General features: G+C 39.9%; 1 long non-coding RNA gene across 1 annotated transcript; it reads right to left on the bottom strand.

Annotated features, from left to right (window-relative positions):
- Positions 1-1301: 1301 nt before the first annotated feature.
- LOC143702626 (uncharacterized) lies at positions 1302-3573 on the bottom strand. The gene is made up of 2 exons (XR_013190475.1): positions 3356-3573; positions 1302-2347 (listed from the first exon to the last, which is right to left on the bottom strand). It is a non-coding gene; the product is annotated as an uncharacterized LOC143702626 (long non-coding RNA).
- Between the last annotated feature and the right edge of the window lie 14632 nt (positions 3574-18205).

Genomic DNA, 18205 nt, shown 5'->3' with positions numbered 1-18205 from the left:
ATTGTGGGTAACGTTAAACAGGCTGACTGTGAGAACGTGACAGTGAAAACATTAAGATTATTTTAACTGCATTAAAATGGAAAAACAGTGAGTAATTAACAAGCTTTCAGAACGAACATGCTATAGTTTATTGTGCTGTAAATAAGTCAACACAGGCTTATCATGCAACAGTTCCGTTTAATGAACGTGCTAACAATTCATTTTCCAGCTAGGCTAATATATGATGGCTATGCATTCAAGACTGTTCAGCAAATCACCAGCACGTTGGCAACGTTAACTTTCCAATGAAATGCATCACAATTGTTTTTAAAGTTAAACAAATAAAAATCTATTCGCATTTGATACTCACATTCTGAATGTCATCCATCTTCGCTGGTCCTCTAATTCGGTAGGTGGCGTTGTCACTAAAAACCGAGGGTCCTAGAAATGCGGTCCTAGAAGTGGGGTCCTGAAAATGCAGCCTCCGTTTTTGCAGGCAGATGCTACTCGTTCTGACACATATCTCTCGTGGGGGCGGGGCTAGTAGCAGTGTGTTCTCATTGGCTACTGAGTTTTTGATTGACAGCTTCGTGACCTGGAAGTGAAGACGTCAGTGTTGTGTTTACATGTTTGAATATGAGCGTCTGTAAGCGCAGCTTTCTATTTCATTTTACTGATATTAAGTTATGTTTGTTTTTTAATTTTATCTGTATTTACCTGCTGCTACTACTTTGTCGACAGAAGCTTTTAGGAGTGCAAGAGATCTATTGAGTCTATTCACTATTCAGGTGTAATTGTACATTAAAATAGGCCTACTGTATAATACTGAAAATATTGTATAGTGTCCAATGTTTTCGGAGAATATTTGTTTATTCCTGATGATTCTTTTGCATGTTAGGCTCTGGTTAGGTTGAGCTGTTACAATTTAAAAATAATACTAGCATAGTGTGTGATATTCAGTCGTCGAGAAGAAAGTTTCACTTCAACCAGGTAATCAAGGTTGGCAACCATGTCCATCACATCACTCATTGTCAGCATATGCATTTACACCATCAACATTAATGATCACTTACATAAGAGGAATTTAAACAATATAAAAATTACAATCGTGGCCTGTTGTCAAATGATACAGACCTCAAAGGGCATTTCATTACATATGTCACACAAAGAATGATTTTTATCATGCTGATAATTTTATTTAGTTATTTAATTTAGTTAATATTATCTTCTAACATTTAAAATTTAAAATTAAAATTTTAACAATCAACAATTTCAATTGTGATTTATACAACCAGTTAAATGAAAGTAATTACAAATATGAATTCAAATAAATGTACATTCTTTATTGTCAATACGGCATATACACAAGTATCAAAGTGAAAGTCTTGGATGCAATAATGTTGTGACAGGAAAGACCAGAATCCACAAAACATTACCTGCATACTATACATGTAATGCACAGTATTATCATGATATACATTACTATACAAAATGCACAATTACAAATACAGAATACATATTTAAAATTCATATACATTTTAAATGATGCTATGATCCTTTGAACAGTTCCTGTTATAGTAAAAGTAACAAAGCAGTGACTGGGTGGGTACAAGGATAGTCCGGCCAAAAAATTAGAATTCTCTCATCATTTACTCACTTCATGCCATCCCAGATGTATATGACTTTCTTTCTTCACATAAACATAAACAAAGATTTTTAAGGAAATAATCCATCTCTGTGAGTCCATATAATACAAGTGGATTGTAATTCATGTACATATGATAGTTGGTCGGAAGTGACTTTTAATAGTTTTAAACGGTTTACAATTTACATTATTAGTATTTTTCTTGTCTAGCCTATTGTTTCCCTCCAGAAGTGATTGATTCATCCACTGAGGTCGCATGGACATCACGGTCACTGTGTGTGGTTTTAAAGCATCTTTAGGACTCGCAGAGATGGATTACTTTCCTTAAAACCTTAATTCGTGTTTATCTGTAGAAAGAAAGTAAAATGCATCTGGGACAGCATGAGGGTGAGTAAAATAAGTGAGAATTGTATTTTTGGGTGAACTATCCCCTTAACATTCATATGCTGTTGGTATGCTAATCCATGATCAGCATAAACTAATATAAATTAAGTGCAACCTCTTGTGTACTTGTGAACTGTGTTTGTTTTGATCTAGAGGAAATTAAAATATTTGCTATTTTATAAAAACAAAAAATTATCAGGTGTCTGAAGATCAAGATCCCAGTCATTCAAATGTGATGTGTCTGAACAAAGTCTGATGTGGACAGTGTATCTCTGGTACTATCACTCCATCCTCTGTGTCAGCATCAGAAGTTTGTTTATGGAAAAGTTGCTCAACTCCCTGGAAAATGAGAAAGGAAACATATTATAATCAATACAAACTGATTTGAACTCCCACATACAGTAACAAGTTGAAGACTTAAAATATTTATTTCAAACAAATTATATAAATGTTTTAAGGGATTTTACAGTACTAAATATTTACATGTGAGTCATGCACCATTTATCATCTGTAATACTGTTGTGTAACCAGTAGATGGGTGTTATAGCCCTATATATAAACATATATCCATGGCTGTGTATTCCCTAGTTGCTGGATGTTTTCAGTCATAATTACTTGCATGTATTAAGTTTTGAATTTGGACATATATTTATTATTAAAGAGTATTAAAGATTAAACATTTTTCTCAGAAATGTTAATTTGAAGTGAACATTTTTGCATTATTATTAGTCAAATATGGACACAGAAAAAGCATTTTGTTACTCATACTAGCTACATATAATAGCTTTATCAGTCATCTTTATCACACAAAAGTAATCAGAATAAATATTGTGACCAGGGTGATACTTCAAAATAATTGTGTGTTTACATATCATGAACAGAGACGTGGTCTGAGTTCAAAAACTCTGCATCACAAATTCATCAGAAATTGAGAAATTCAGGTTTAAATAGCTTTATTGGCATGGTAAAAAAAGGCTTTACATTGCCAAGGTTGAATCAGGCAGTGATTGACAGCGCTCTGGTCCAATGGCATCGGTCATTGTCTGATACAGTACTTTTTGTACTGTAGGCTACACAGTACAGATACTGTACAGTACTCTAGCCCAATGTTGTTTGGGGTGGCTGGGGGGAATATTATCTAATCGAAGCAACTATGATCTAATCAAAGACATAATCGTATGTAGATAAACAAGTCATGTAATGATTGGGCTAACAGTTGAATCAAGACAACAAAGAATAATGTTATAGGCTCACTGAGCTCTAAAATGCCTCACCACCTTAAAAAGCAAGTACTGTATTATAAATAGTATTAGTATTGTATATATAAAAAGAAAAAAAAAGACTTACCACGAGTATCCAGTATCCTGATAGTGACGATGACTAATGATAATGATATCATTCGTCTGTAGGCAACTATTCCTTCTATAAGAAATCATCTCAACAATATAGTGTACCAGCAAATAAATACACAAACTTAATATCAGTAAAATGAAATAGAAAGCTGCGCTTACAGACGCTCACATTCAAACATGTAAACACAACACTGACGTCTTCACTTCCAGGTCACGAAGCTGTCAATCAAAAACTCAGAAGCCAATGAGAACACACTGCTACTAGCCCCGCCCCCACGAGAGATATGTGTCAGAACTGCGAACGAAAACTCAGGGAGCGTAAACGAAAACTTCAGAAGCGTAACTGAAAATTCTGGAAGCGCATTTGTAAATTCAGATTAGCGAAAGAAATATGAGAAATAGTTAGCAAAACATGCCGTGTATTAAGAACGAAGTAAAAAAATGTGCCCGCGATTTATTCTTTTTCAGTTTCAAAGATGTTTTTTTCAGTTTCAATTTATATTTTCATTAGTTTCTTGAAAAGTTACTTTCATTATTATTGGCACAAAAGTAATTCCATAGCTTAAGAGAAAAATGTAGAAGTGCCGGTACTGCGTACCGGTGAGTACCGCCCCACTTCGAGCACTGCTTGGGTCTGAAAAATCAATAAATCCAGCAACAAAGACAGATGAAAACACTGGGAAGCAGAACTGTTCTAAGGAAATATGCAATTTAATTGGTTGGTTGCGTGACCAGACAGACCTGCCAACTTCGTCAAAATACTTTGAGTACGGTACTTGTGCAGGCTTTTTTTTTTTTTTTGCAGACTTTTGCAACTCCATTACTTTGCACGCAGTAATTTCCCCATTCACTGGCTAGAAATTGGTTATTAAAAAAAACAATAAAACCTAGGCTATGTTTTTGATTACAATACTTTTAATAAAGAAAATATAGACATTTTGTACACTGGCCACAATCTTTAAAAAGATTTTTGCCCTCCACAGTCCACATGGCTTCGACAGTCTGCAAAACACACATACACACACTCACACACACTTGTTGCTGAACATGATTGATTTGCTAAGAAAAAACACCTCCCAAAACTTTATTTTTCTTTAGACTTCGGCTCGAATGTTTCCACAAAGTAACCTTACCCGTAACGGTTCACATTTACCAAAAGCTGGCAGATCCGCTCACACACACACACACAAGCACCCCTGTCTTGCTATACTTGTGTGGACATTGTATTGACTTCCATTGATTGTACTGTCTAACTCTCACACCATACCTCTAAACCTAACTGGTAGAGTTTAATCGCTTGTTAAACATTGTGTGGACCAGGCAAAATGTCCTCACAACTACAAATGTCCACACAATGATGGTGGCCTGTCAAAGGTTGGTCCACACAAGTATACACAAGTTTTTGAGCCGTTTCCGCTCTACATCCTAAACTCCTCCCGTTTATGCAATCCACTTCCGTTCTGGCGGGCTGGTAATGCTACCTAGCTCCGTTGTGCCGACAAAGCACTGATATCGCAGTGACAAAGAGGATAACAATTAACTTACAACATGAATAAAAGTGGTTCGGGAACGACGTGTGCGGTAGTTGGGTGCAAAAACTCGCGAAAGCACCTGAACGAGTGGTTAGATAGAGAGTGTTACGACCACAAACCAGCTACGAAGAGGCAATGTCCATGCGCTCCATTGTTTACATTTTTTCGCAAGCCTGATACCGACTCGGAATCAAGGACCTGGCTGAAGGCATTGAATCTAAAGAAACCACCCCGCACCGTTTTTGTTTGTTCCTATCACTTTGTTGACCAAAAACCAACCAAGGATAATCCTTTCCCAGAGTTGTGGTTGGGATACAATCGCCCTCCCCAGCCAAAGAGGCGTCAACTCACCCAGCGGACCACTGTCTCCACCCAGAGAAAGAAACGCAGACTTGCATCTGAGGGTAAGTAAAGCAAATTTAGCTATGAATTTGACAATACTGTTAATTATGAACAAGTTGTCATACATTAACATTGCTACCGGTATTTTGCTGAGGCAGTTGATTGTTTTGGATATGGGACAAACAATGCCCACGATAGCTACATCATTAATTGTGTGTGTGTGTGTGTGTGTGTGTGTGTGCATGCCTGTGTGTGCCGTATGCTGCGTTCATGTGCGATGGTAATTATGGTAAATACCAAAAGCCGACGTGGAAAATGCACATGAACACCCCTCATGTGGTATTTTCCACTGGGCAACTCATAGAATATTTTGATGGACGAGTTGCCGAGATGAAATAACCTTTGAACTTTTCAAAAAGGCTGAGAGCACCCCAAGAATCGTGAATGGTAAAAATATATATACTATTCATGATATAAAAAATATATAGCATATTATTTTATTATTATTACCTTTTGAGTTTTGATGCATCATTTTCTTGCTGTTGCAGATGACTTAAGCAATCTAAAATAGTTTTAGCTAAATAACAGGTCTGGATCTCCATCTTTTTACCACATTACAACAACAAAAGCACTTGAACGCAACACACTGGTAAATACCAGTTCACAAGTGGGAAATATCATATTTTCCATAGCATGTGAACGCAGTCTACATCATAAATGCAATGCAAGGTGGCAGGCTGTTGTGATGGTGTGTGTGTGTGAGTGTGAGTGCAATGTTGTAATACAAATTTTGCCATTGTGATGTTTGTAGTGTTGTGGAAAAATTTATATTTTACTTTTCTTATTATTTACTTTCTTAGACATTGTGCCTTTTCTTTCAATTCAATCATGCGTTTCTCTCCTGGAATGTATTTTTTACCTGGCAGGAACAAAGACGCACAGTAAAAGAAATGGTCTATGCCTTAATTAATTTTGAGAATTTAAAATGGAATTTAGAATTCCCCTGCGCTAAAAAGACAGGCCTATATTGTAGGTTTTACAGAATCGGGGCATAAGATAATAATCATAATAATCAACAATGGACTACATTGAGGTGTATGAAACACGTATTTATTGAATTAACTTCAGATATACACTAAACACTATACACAATTAATTAAAATACATTTACAATGAAAATGCATACAATTAAAGTCAATTAAAAACACATTTATTGCATCACATGAATAAAAATGTATTCACATTAATAAAAAGTATTTGTTACAATAAAAAATAACATGCCAGTAAAGTTTTCTCTCTTTCTCTCTCTCTCTCTCTTTTTCTCTCTCTCTCTCTCTCTCTCTTTTTTTCTCTCTTTCTCTCTCTCTCTCTCTCTCTCTCACACACACACACACACACAGTTACGTTCGCGCCCGCACATCTCACGCGCCTAATTATTATCATCATGGCACACACACTTTGCACTCTAGCCAAGTCGCCTATGATGTAGTTCGGATACCAACAATAAAAAAGGCCTAGGCTACAATGGTCAAATAATCTAGTTACCTTCCACAGAATCGCAGATGAGTGGGAACAAGATCTACCTGGTCCAGCAACACACGTACATCCCGTAGTTTTAACTTCTCCAGCTTCAGTTACCAGCACCCAAGCATTATGCCACGCATTGTTCAAACACTGGCTAGGCTCTACATTTGCTTTAAGATAAATAAAGTGATCATGTTTGTATGACATAACACAACCGACTTTGTTGCTGTGCAGATATTGGTACGCCTCGGAGGCTTTCAGATTGTCCATTGCTTTTCCGTCTATTGCCATGGATTGTATAAAGTAGGAGCAAATATTACTGTACGTTATCCTGGGCCACGTCATCATGTTATCCTCCCAGTTCTGTACTGAATTCGGGTGGGGGATAGTAACGCCATCTCCAGTTAAATTAGTGGAACCGTGTTCCCAAGCTAGCATCTTAATAGCTGTGTTTACACCGGCAGACGCTGTGCAAACCACTTCCGGCGGAAATTAAGTGCATATGTGTAGAGTTATGGCGCCGCCCACGATTTGCCGCGTAAACTTGTGTATAGCAAGACGCGCGCACGCACGTACACACACACACACACACACACACACTACCTTTTTATGCCCAACTGCAGCGAATGGGGAATGGGGAACGGGGTACAGAGAGTGAGGCAGAGTGCCATTGAGTAGAGCGGCGCTGAGGCAGAGGGTAGGAGGAGAGGGACGTCAATGTTACGTTGTAGGTTCGGTAGACTCGTTTATTCTACGCTTTTCTACAATGATTAGCTGAAACTGCTTCACTACGCTGCTGCATCGTGTTGTTAGACAGGAGTACCGCACATGCACATTTGCCACAGAACTCACATGTCCGTAGTTTAGAGGGGCAAGTCCTACCAGCGTACTGAGATGTCAAATTGCGTACTTGCTACGCAAAATGCGTACATATTGGCAGGTTTTTGTCACATGGGGCGCTGTGCTGGCTACATGCAGAAATGAAAGCAGACAAGCGCTTCAGGCCAATATTCCCTGTTGAAGGCAGCTGAAAACAGACATTCATGAGTAAAAGGTTTAACCCGTTTGCGTTCATCCACAAGGAGGAAAAATTATTTTCCAGGACAACACAAACGTTTCCAGGACATTTTAACTTTTTCCCCATTTTCCACGTTTTCCAGGACTGGAAAATTGGTCTTTCATTTTCCAGGCTTTCCAGGACACGTGGAAACCCTGATATAAACGAAAAAAGAAACACCGTTATATCTTTCGTGGCAAGGGCGCCGCCATTGTGCAGTATTATAACGTGACATCTCTGGGCTGAGTTTAGTAAAACGCAGTGAAAAACAGAGATAAAGGTGAACGACAGAGATAGCGAAAGGCAAATATAGTGAAAGAGAGTGAAAGACAAAGATAGTGAAAGACAAAGATAGCGAAAGACAAAGATAGCGAAAGAGAGAGGTAAGTTAGTGGATGAGTCAGTGAAAGACAGTAGCTTAGAGGAATATGGAGACTAAGGAGCGACAGGACAGAAGACAAAAGGGAGGTCACTATTGTATTGCTCCTGGGTGTAAAAACGAATTTTACAGGGTCAAAGCCAAGGACAAAACAGTCCATTTTCATAAACTGAGGAGGAGAGAGCCCTCCGATGGGCGCTGACTCCAAGGTTTGCAGTGAACATTTTGGTTTTGGTTCTATGCTAAGTTGATTACCATTGTACACAATGTTCTAGCTATTTGACCTGAGAAGCAGCTCTCATAGTTAATGTTAGCTTGCTATTTTCAGCATATGTTAAATTTTCATAGGTTGTGCAAGAAAACAATTGTTGTACATTACTTTATAATGCCACAAGATGGAGTAACTTGTTAAATACAACTGTGCCTTATTGTCATCAGTTAATGTTGACACATGTAAAAATGAGGGTATTTGGTAGTTTATTTTAAAATAGTTTGATGTATATTTGCCCATCCCGGTCTATGTGTACTTAAAGGGTTAGTTCACCCAAAAATGAAAATTAAGTCATTAATTACTCACCCCCATGCTGTACCAACCCCGTAAGACCTTCGTTCCTCTTCGGAACACAAATGAAGATATTTTTGATTAAATCTGAGAGGTGGATCACTGCTACATAGGCTGCCAGAGGGAATGAAACTTGACGGCCCAGAAAGTCATTAAAGAAAATGTTTAAATATTCCATGTGCCTACAGTGGCTCAACTATAAGTTTATCAAGCGACGAGAATACTTTTTTCCCGAAAAAAAAAACATAATAACGACTTTATTCGACTATTCCTTTTCTTCCTTGTGGGCCTGAGACGAGAGTTCAAGAGATTTCCACGACGCATGCGCGAGAACTGAGAAGAGAACGTTCTTCTTCTAATACTTCTTGTTCAGTTCTCGCGCATGCGTCGTGGAAATCTCTTGAACTCTCGTCTCAGGCCCACAAGGAATGAAAAGGAATAGTCGAATAAAGTCGTTATTATGTTTTTTTTTTCGGGAAAAAAGTAGTCTCGTCGCTTGATAAACTTATAGTTGAGCCACTGTAGGCACATGGAATATTTAAACATGTTCTTTAATGACTTTCTGGGCCGTCAAGTTTCATTCCCTCTGGCAGCCTATGTAGCAGTGATCCACCTCTCAGATTTAATCAAAAATATCTTAATTTGTGTTCCGAAGATGAACGAAGGTCTTACGGGGTTGGTACAGCATGGGGGTGAGTAATTAATGACTTAATTTTCATTTTTGGGTGAACTAACCCTTTAAAGAGTCTTTGTGGATGCAATCAGTACAGAAACAGATAAGTGACTTAATGTATTTATTAAGCAGTTATATAAAAACTTGATTCACAAACATTTTAAAAAGGCATGTAAAAAGATGTACAGAATGTCAAAGCAAATTGTTAATTGAAAACAAAATAAATATAATTTCATTCATGCAATGTGGCCTTGCTTTATCATCTGCTAACATGAACCACAAATGCACCATCATTTATCAACTATCCTCCTAGTCATCATGGAATACAATACACAACCTCTTGCTTTGTACCACTTTTAACAAACGTAGTATCAGAGAATGTCTAATATGGGGAGAACGTTCACTCCGTAAACTTCCGGCTTCTGAAGTGGTTGCAGTTCCACTCTGGTTCCATATGAAGGCGCTCACAGGACGAGTGCAGAATGAATAGAGGTCATTGGAGCTATACCCCTAAAAATCAACTTTTCTCAGGATTTCATTTTTTGTCTAGTAATTTGAATTTTGTATTCGAAATGAGATGCAAAGAAATTACTCATTGCTGGGTGTTAGACTTTTTAGAGTCACTCATTTGCTTTAAAAAGTTTTTTTTAAATGTCAATGACGTCATACACATCGTTCCGGAATCAGAATCAGAATCAGAAAGAGCTTTATTGCCAAGTGTGCTTGCACACACAAGGAATTTGTTTTGGTGCTGAGGCTTCCAGTGGACTATACAAATACAACAAGAAACATGAAACATAATACTACAAATTATAAGAATAAGGAATAAAAATATAAATATATGAGAATAAAAAGTATCAGTTAGGTTTAGTCAGAATAGACATTTCCAGATTTACAGATTATGAACATATTTACAGTGTTTTGAATATTATAATAAATAAATCTAAATATAAGTATAAGTATCACCTGAGTTGTAGGATATTGCACTAAACAGTGGGAGTATTGCACTTAGAGGCATATGCCTTCGGAGGAGTGTTAACTGTTCAGAAGGGAAATGGCCTGTGGGAAGAAACTGTTCCTGTGCCGAGATGTTCTTGTGGCCAGTGATCTAAGTCTCCGTCTTGACGGTAACCGTTCAAACAGGTGGTGACCAGGGTGAGTGGAGTCTGTGATGATTTTACCTGCTCTCTTCCTCACTCTGGAAGAGTACAGGTCCTGGAGGGATGGCAGGGGGGCACCAATGATCCTCTCCGCAGTCCGGACTGTACGTTGTAGTCTCCTGATGTCTGATTTGGTAGCTGAACCAAACCAGACAGTGATGGATGTGCATAAGACAGACTCGATGACGGCTGAGTAGAACTGAATCAGCAGCTCCTGTGGCAGGTTGAACTTCCTCAGCTGGCGAAGGAAGTTCAGTCTCTGCTGGGCTTTTTTTACAATGGAGTCAATGTGATTGTCCCACTTCAGATCCTGAGAGATGGTAGTGCCCAGGAACCTGAATGACTCCACTGCTTCCACAGTGCTGTTCATGATGGTGAGTGGGGGGAGTGCTGAGCTGTTCCTCCTGAAGTCCACGATCATCTCCACTGTTTTGAGCGTGTTCAGCTCAAGGTTGTTGTAACTGCACCAGACAGCCAGCTGTTCAACCTCCAGTCTGTAAGCAGACTCGTCACCGTTCCGGATGAGACCGATGACAGTGGTGTCGTCGGCAAATTTCAGGAGCTTGACAGAGGGGTCTTTAGAGGTGCAGTCATTAGTGTACAGGGAGAAGAGCAGTGAGGAGAGAACGCACCCTTGAGGGGCGCCAGTGCTGGTGGTGAGAGTCCTGGATGTGTGTTTCCCCAGTCTCACTCGCTGCTGCCGGTCCGTCAGGAAGCTGGAGATCCACTGACAGATCGAGGATGGTATGGAGAGCTGGGTCAGTTTGGCTGTGAGAAGATCAGGCATGATGGTATTGAAGGCTGAACTGAAGTCCACAAAGAGGATCCTTGCATAAGTCCCTGGTCTGTCGAGATGTTGCAGGATATAATGCAGTCCCATGTTGACTGCATCATCCACAGACCTGTTTGCTCTGTAAGCAAACTGAAAGGGATCCAGCAGGGGTCCAGTGATGTCCTTCAGGTGGGCCAACACCAGTCTTTCAAACGACTTCATGACCACAGACGTGAGAGCGACAGGTCTGTAGTCATTAAGTCCAGTGATTTGGTTTTTTTTGGGGACCGGAATGATAGTGGAGCGTTTGAAGCAGCAGGGAACTTCACACTGTTCCAATGATCTATTGAAGATCTGTGTGAAGACCGGGGCCAGTTGGTCAGCACAGGCTTTTAAACAAGCAGATGAGATGCCGTCTGGGCCTGAGGCTTTCCTAGTCTTCTGTTTTTTGAAGACTCGGCTCACGTCCTCAACACAGACCTTGAGCTCAGGTTGGATGGCAGGAGGTGCAGGAGGTGATGGTGAATGTGTGAAGTGCAGGTTAGAGCCGGTGTGTGGTGTGAATGAGGGCTTTTCAAACCTGCAAATAAATTAATTTAAATCGTCAGCCAGGTGTTGATTGTCAACAGATCGGGGGGATGGTGACTTGTAGTTGGTGATGTTCCTCAGGCCATTCCAGACTGATAATGGGTCGTTGGATGAAAGCTGGTTTTTCAGTTTTTCAGAGTAGCTTCTTTTAGCAACTCTGATCTCCTTTGTCAGTCTGTTTCTGGCCTGGTTATACAAGATTTTATCCCCACTTCTGTAAGCATCCTCTTTGGCATGACGAAGGTGTTTGAGTTTCCCAGTAAACCATGGTTTATCATTAGTGAATGATAAGAATGTCCTGGTAGGAATGCATGTATCCTCACAGAAACTTATATATGATGCTACAGTATCTGTGAGCTCATCCAGATCGGTGGTAGCAGCTTCAAAAACAGTCCAATCAGTGCAATCAAAGCAGGCCTGTAGATCCTGCTCTGCTTCATTGGTCCATCTTTTAACAGTCCTTAACACAGATTTAGCTGATTTCAGTTTCTGCCTGTAGGTCGGAATAAGATGAACCAAACAGTGATCAGAGAGCTCTAAAGCTGCTCGTGAAACGGAGTGATACGCATTCCTTATTGTGGTGTAACAGTGGTCCAGTATATTACTGTCTCTGGTGGGACATGTAACGTGCTGTCTGTATTTTGGTAGTTCACGGGAAAGATTTGCTTTGTTAAAATCCCCAATAATTATTAGAAGAGAGTCCGGGTGCCTTTGTTCCGTTTCAGATATTTGTTCAGCCAGGTGTTGTAGCGCCGCGCTCACACACGCGTCTGGAGCAGGGGCGTGTCTAGGGGGAGGCTGGGGGAGGCAGTGCCTCCCCTAGGATAAGCCCTGCCTCCCCTGAGAAATTATCTGTCCATCTGATGATAAATTAAGATAAAAGTGGATTGTTTTGTGCATATTTTCCCATCGCTAGCGGAAGGGTCTGACCCAACAAAAATCCAGTTAGGCGCTGTTTGACAGTGTGCGCGTGCTTCGGACGTATACGCACTCAGAAAAAGTGCATAATAATGTGAGAACAGAACGCCAATGAAATGTTTACCTGTCAAAGCTTTAAAGCACGAGCAAATAATGAACTTTTGTGATTGCGAATAAGTGCAGTGTCCTGTGAGTTTAACTCTACCGCTGCATTAACATGTGATGTGAATGTACGTCGAGTATTGGGACTGCAGCTGATGGAATGTGCGCTGCAGCACGATACTATCATATTATACTATATCATATTTTAGTTTCCATGCGCTTAATGTGTTTCCACAACAATGTTAGTGAGTAAATCTACTGAAATGGCCAAATGATGAATGAGAGAAAGCCGTGTGCAGTGCGTATGCTATATGTAGAATATATTTAGTTGCTCAAGCAAGTGGTAAAATATTTAACCATGTATTTATATTAAAATCTGATTCGCAAACATTTTAAATTAAAACTTAAAATTGACAAAAACAGCAGACTCATACCTTTTCTTTTGCATTTAAATTTTAATACAATAAATCCTGCATTTCACAAAGAACTTGTTTTTCCGCCTCCACGAATGAGACTAGTATCGTTCATTATGTCGCCTTGTTGAGGTAAATTGTAGTCTTCCTTGCTTTACCCCGGTCTTAAAGTAAAAAGATGACTGTGAAAAATATAAGTATGCAATTAAATACATCTATCTAAGTCTATTTTGACTATAGATCTCAAAACTCCTCCAGTAGCCCCTTAAATAAAAAACGAACAGTCCTAACCAGAACGTTCATTAATATTTTTTTTAACCTATTGCTTTTCTATTGGCCGTTATTGGGGGTGTGTCAGTCTGCTGCCGGATCACTTTAACAACCAGAGAGCGCAGCAGTCACAGTCACTCTGCACACAGACGATATAGATTTTGAATCTGTTGGCAGCTCGTGTTAAAAGTCTCACTGATCACAACTTTGTTCTTTTCTCATTTAATGCTAGTGTGTGCTTATAAGCTTTTCCTGAAATTCTTGTGGTTGAACAGTTAAGTTTTGTGTGCACTTTTTTTGTCATTTTAGCAGGCTATTAATTTGTTGGGTAGCTCAGGCTGCTTAGCTAGCTGCTAGTCACTCACTTAAGTTGCTAGTCTCTAGTCACTGAAGTTGGCACTGACTGACTGAAGTCAATGAAGTAGGCTTTTGGATTTAATAATTAGACCAGTTTTTATTAAACATAAAAAATGCATAAGTGGCTCATTAAAAAACAGGCACCTTGTCCTTCGCCCTCCAGACAAACTGTCTCTGTTGAGCTCAGCTCACCTGCTAGCAACAGTGAACATGCTGCCTCTGACAAGCCCAGTACCTCTGCTTCCGACACCGAGCAGAGCCTTGTTGCATCCACAACGGTAAATCCTCCAAACGCATGTCCTCCACAAAATCCACATGCACCATCCTCCAGCTCTGCATCTGTGTCGGAGCCAGCAACATTCTGCCCTCCCCAAAACAGACAATCCTCCTCCAGCTCTAGCGTGTCTGTTCCCCCTGACTTAGATTTGTATAGCCCATCCCAGCCCAAGCTAAGTAGCTATCCTAAGCGCCCATTTGGACAGGCTCTCAGGTGTTTCAATGCGGGCTGGTATCAGTCTCGACCATGGCTCGAATATTCTCTCTTACGTGATGCCAGCTTTTGCTTTCCCTGCCGTAAATTTAGTGTCTCCAATTCAGAAAGAGATGACGCATTCACAAAAGTAGGCTACACCAATTGGAAAAAAGCGCTGATAAAAAACAGTGGTTTTCAGAAACATGCCTCCGGCACTGCGCATGTCAGAGGCATGTCTGCGTGGCAGGAATACCAGTGCCGGACAGAGACCGATAATACCATTGTTCACCAGCTTGGTCAAACTCACATAGAAAAAAACAGATATTATGTAAAAAGTATTGGGGAAGTTATTCAGTTTCTGGCGGTTAATGAACTTGCTCTACGTGGGCACCATCACGGGGGTGGGGATGAGGAAGGTCTTTTAATTCGGCTATTTGATTACACCCTCCAAAAAGACCCTAAACTCGCAGAGATTGCAAAAAGCATTCCCGAAAACGCAAAATACAGGTCCAATTTGATTCAGAACGAGATAATTCAAACTCTTGCCAAAATGGTACTAAAAGACATCCAGACCAAATATGAGGAGGCCGACTCTCCTGGCCTTTGTATTAAAAGTGATGGTACCAGGGATCGGTGTAACATTGAGAATTTGTCAGTCATCATTAGATTTGTCCACAACTCAATCCCAGAGCCTCATTGAATTGAATCAGCTTGATGCTGAGTATGTGTGTGAGCAAATTCTGTCTAATCTGTCTGACCTGGGTTACAATGGTGACAATTTAGTGTCTCAGTGTTTTGATGGTGCTTCTGTCATGTCAGGAGTGAGGGGCGGTGTGCAGGCTTTGCTGCAAAACAAAGTGGGTAAAGATATCCCATATGTGCACGGCTACAACCACCAACTCCATTTGGCAGTGGTACATGCAATGCATGCAGAACCTGTGGCAAAGAAGTTCTTTGACTGGTCCAGTTCACTAAACACATTTTGTCACAGACATTATGTTGCAAATAGATACAGTACGCCCACACTGAAAAGACTATTAGAAATTCGCTGGACCAGTCATTATGATGTCACCAAGTCTATTGTTCACAATGAGGATGTCATCAGGAGGCTTCTGTCTGAGATAGCAGAGGATGACAGTGCTCCATTTGACATTAACACAGAGGCATGTGGTCTTTTGACTCAGCTTAACAGACAGAACTTCTTTGACACTGGCAAATTTCTTCTGCATGTGCTTGGTGCGGTGAAGCCAGCCAATTCAATTCTGCAGTACCAAACAGTGGATTTATGCACTGCAGGGGAAGTGGTGACAGCTTCCCTGGGCACACTGAAGGAGATGCGATGCGACTCATTCTGGGAGGAGCATTTCTCTCAGTGTGGAAGTAGGCCTACCAACCCACCTAAAAGAAGACGGATAGTTAATTCACAAGTTGTCAGTAGTGTTATCTTGTCTACAATAGGGCATGGTGGTGACTCTGATGACCAAACTGCTCCTAATCAGACTTTTAAAAGGGCTATGTTCAACATCCTTGATAGGGCTATTGTGGAGATGGAGACGAGATTCTCTCAAAGAAATGTTGATTTAATGAGGGCAACATCATTTCTCCTTCCAAAATCAGCGTCTTTCCTTGACCCTTCTCTCCTGAAGCCACTTCAAGTGCACTGATGCTAACCTCTCTGAAGTATGCAAGTGCATTCAGCAGTACAAAGAGGCCTTCCCCATTTTGCATAAGCTGTATGTCACAGCACTCATCATAGGTGTGTCCTCAGCTGCATGTAGGGGTGGGAATCTCTAGGCACCTCACGATTCGATTCGATTACGATTCAGAGGCCTGCGATTCGATTCAAAAGCGATTATCGATTATCTGAATCTTTTGTGTGTGTGTGTGTGTGTGTGTGTGTGTGTGAATATAAATACTTTGCTTTAAAAGTACAAAGTAATGACCCATAAAGAATTAACGTACAATATATTTTATTAACATTGCAAAGAACCAACAGGAAAATAAATGTGTGCCTGAACTAGCAGCATACTTGTAGTAAATTAATAATATAACAACAACAGGTGTTCTGACGATTCATGCTACCCATCGAGATGTGCTACTTACTGGTGCATGTGCAGACTCATTTTTCTTCTGCTTACCACGCCCATAAATCTATGCATCCTTGCTGTGGAGACTTGTAGGAAACTTTGACAGGTCAAAGATGAATATTTGATGATAATTTTTACTTTTCACACCGTTTTAAAAATAAAAACAGTACATTATACTGTACTCTTAACTTCGAATTTTATTATAATTTTATTTCATATAATAATATCATTTTTACTTGTTATATCAAATGTGATAATTGCTAGTTCATTTAAAATATCCAAATATGCTCCCCATACACTTACCCTGATTAAAATGAAATAACGATGTTATAATATTGTGAGATTTACACCATTATGGAAACAATAGAGAATGAATCAACATTATCTATGATCGATTCGCGTTTGGGTAGCATTTTTCGACAAGGCAGCAGAAATCGTCTGAACACCGGTACAGCCCAGAGCCATAGAGAGAAACGGCTCTGGTACAGCCGAGTGTTTTTCCTCCTCTGGCTGGAAGCGTGTCATATGGCTTCTCATATTTGTCGTGTTGCCGAAATATTTTAGTTTTATTCTACAAAGCTTACAACTAGTGTGGCTCTTGTCCAGCTCCTTTCCCCCTTCAACTTCATAGAAGCCAAAATATTTCCACACGTCGTCAGCTTTTAACGAGGAGGGTGTTTGGATTTCGCGCTCAGCCATCGCGTCTCTGTTATGTGCGCACGCCACAGACAGACGGTCCGGGCACTGCACTTCCGCGCTGCAGAGTTCCGTCTTTTGCGTTCCGTCAATATTACGTCATTATAAATAGGCTACATATCTAAAAAAAAAAATTTTTTTTTTTTGAAAATCGATTTTTGACATTTGTGAATCGATTCAGAATCGTCCACGTCCGCATCGCGATGCATCTAAGAATCGATTTTTTCCCCCACCCCTAGCTGCATGTGAAAGTTCTTTTTCTACCTTGAGCCGCATTCTCACCCCTCTCCGAAGATCAATGCTGCATTCAAGGAAGAGAGATTTGGTCATTTTGGCACACGAAAAGAAAATCACAAAAGGTCTGGACATGAATCGATTTGTTTCTGAATTTGCCAAGACTAGCCGCAGACTGGTCCTGTAGATAGGATACACTGGATGTATCAGGGACCTGATTAAATCCATGAATAAGTACTGAAGGGGGTGGATTGGAATCCACTGCTGCTTCAATGTATATGTAATGATTGATTATAATTAAGGTATTAATCAATATTTTTCCTTCTTAATATCAAATGAATTGAATGACTTCTCTGGAGATTTTACTTTATTTATATAAGTTACCAGTGTGATTACTGAAATGTTCTTTTCATGTATTCTTTAATGTCTGTATTTGATATCTGAATGCAGTGCTTGCTTATTTAACACAGCTTCCAGAAATGAAATGGGGACTTGTTTTGTGTTTGAGAAAGGTCTTCAATGTGTTTAAACATATAGGGGTCATTGAAGTCAATCGTTTAAGGGGCCATTTCTTTGTTAAAGCCTTTCTTTCCAGTTAGACTAAAGTTTAGCTATCCTTGAGAGAAAGAACGCATTATCTTGATGTTTTGAGAGGACTCTCCTGTTTATAGTGAGAGCCTGGCCAAATCCAACCTTGGAAAAGCTGT

Source organism: Siphateles boraxobius, unplaced genomic scaffold (assembly GCF_051911475.1).
Source record: "Siphateles boraxobius isolate OS27281-9 unplaced genomic scaffold, OSU_SipBor_1 35, whole genome shotgun sequence".
Taxonomy (NCBI): domain Eukaryota; kingdom Metazoa; phylum Chordata; class Actinopteri; order Cypriniformes; family Leuciscidae; genus Siphateles; species Siphateles boraxobius.
The sequence above is the reverse complement of the archived record's forward strand: the minus strand, read 5'-3'. Positions and strand labels throughout refer to the sequence as shown.